Source organism: Montipora foliosa, chromosome 6 (assembly GCF_036669935.1).
Source record: "Montipora foliosa isolate CH-2021 chromosome 6, ASM3666993v2, whole genome shotgun sequence".
NCBI lineage: Eukaryota > Metazoa > Cnidaria > Anthozoa > Scleractinia > Acroporidae > Montipora > Montipora foliosa.
Genome location: NC_090874.1, coordinates 8,376,089 through 8,378,588, shown reverse-complemented (window position 1 = coordinate 8,378,588; position 2,500 = coordinate 8,376,089).

Genomic DNA, 2,500 nt, shown 5'->3' with positions numbered 1-2,500 from the left:
GCAGGATCTAGCGATTTGTACCACTCTGCCCTGTCAGATAAGAGTTGTTCTTTTTCTGCAAGATTTAGTGATTTGTACCACTCTGCTCTGTCAAACATGCGTTTTTCTTTTTCTGCAGCATTTAGTGATTTGTACCATTCTGCTCTGTCAGACAAGAGTTTTTCTTTCTCTGCAGGATCTAATGACTTGTACCATTCTGCTTTGCCAACCAAGTATTTTCGTTTGGCACTAGGTTCCATGTTTGCATAACTTTCTCTTCGTTTTGGGGCAAGTGAATTTTTCTGCCTATTGGATTTGTGTTTCCTTAATACCTTTTGTCTTAAAATGCTTGACAAATTACTGTAACAGTTTAGAAATCTGATAATGTATGCTACCTCTAAATTATTTGTTGTATTAATTTTTGTAACAGTATTAGCAAGGGCTTGAAGAAGGAAGTTGCTGTCATTGACAGTTTGAAATTCATCTAAAGTTCCATCACTATGGAAGATTATTAAGTAGTATTTGATACTTTTAGCATAAAATTGTGCCCAGTGAAATATGCAACTTGCGCAGTAATTTGAAAACCATATTATAAATCCAGTGTTGCCTCTTGTGTTATCCAAAATAAAGTTCTGGAAGAGTTTGCTACTGCTGGATGCACAACTAAATATGCCTTCTTTTTGTGCTATAAAAACAACATCAATAGTTGCATCATATATTTGAAGTTTGTTTGGAAATTTGCGTAAACAGAGATTTTCATCAGGACATGAAAATTGTTCCTTGTAAAACTCATTTCCATGGTCAATAATTGCTTCTCGAGTTTTTGAATTCCAGTAAGTGCATGCCTTAACCACTGAAAAACAAATGCTATAAAATGATAAAGCACAACAGTGTCGTATAAAAGACTCATTGTTTCTTGTTGAAATATGCGTCATTTCTCCACCATCATCAGCAAGTTCTGATTGAGAGATTTCGCTGTTCTCATCAACGAAGTTATTATCGTCCTTTTCTAGTCTTATGTGAACACCTATCAGCTCAAACAATGTATTTGAAGTTTCATACAGGTTTTGCAAATAACATGTGACATCCTGTAGACTTTGTGCTTCTAATAATACACATGTTCCTTGAACATGGGGCAAACCAAATGCATCCCTAGCATGTGAATCAAATATTTTAAATTTACCACCTGGAGTACAGTACATAGAAACAGTACTACATTCAATTGTTAAAAGAAATGATTGGTAGTTTTGCCTTACTAATGTTAGCAAAGCATCAACCAAAGGCATACAGAAACTCAAATCATGTATAATGGATCTACCATTTATAGTACCACTATAGCTTGAAGTGTATTGAAGCTGGTAATCTGTATTAAACACATTGAGCACTTCTGGTAACTCTTAACAACAGAAAAGTTTGTCTGGACAGTCTAGATAACCCAGAATACAATTCATTACCAATGTTCATGATGTTAATCAAGTCCACTGATGAGATAATATTATTCCTGTAATTATAGATAAGTGAAGTAAGAGACATTGCTACACAATGATTGACTGCATTCTGGCCGAACAATTCCACATTGCCTTGACTATAAGACACTTGAATAGTTTTGGTATGATCAATGGGCCCAGGGTTTTTCTCTATATCATTAGACAGCTTTAACTCTGTATGATTCATCCTATGGTTAACGTTCTTATAAACAGATCTTACTGAAGTATAGTTACACCTAAGTTCCACTCTTCCACGGCGAGTTTTAGGTTTTTTCCTTCGATGTGCTTTCCACCACGTCCTTTGTGTACTCGTCTTCTTAGCATGCGCAGCAGACCTTAGTCTTACATACAAATAGTCTAACTTACGATTAAGTACACTCCATTTGGTAAATAAATGCATGGCAGAGAATTTCGGTACGTTCTTTTTAATATATTTTCGAACTAATTTCCTGTAAGATCTGCTTTTATGCAAGGCTCGTGATAGCTGTTTCACTGGAATTCTCCTTGGTTCTCGGTCCCTTTGTTGACGCCCTCCTACACATTTACAATAAACAAACTTAGCATAACGAGATCGAAGTTGCAAGTCATTTACTGATTCTTTCTTATCAATATCCACAACAACAGATGGCTGTACGACAGTCTCAAATATGTTCACCTGTAAGGCTCGCATTAGCTGTTTCGCTGAAATTCTGCTTGGTTCTCCATCCTTTTGAACAACATGGCACGCCCTTTTAAACATTTACAATAAACAAACTTAGCATAACGAGATCGAAGTTGCAAGTCATTTATTGATTCTTCATTGTCAACATCCACAACAACAGATAGCTGTGCGCCTTTCTCAAATAGCTCACAGTCATTGAATGCATTCAAAATAGGTTCATCCAAACATAAAACGCTGCACCAAGCATGGTACAAAATGCTGAAAACGTTAGTGAGGGTGATTCCAAACGATACAAATAGTTGAATATGAAATAGCATTACAGCTCGAAATACACGGAAATTCAGTAAGAGCAGAAAACAAACGGCCATAATGA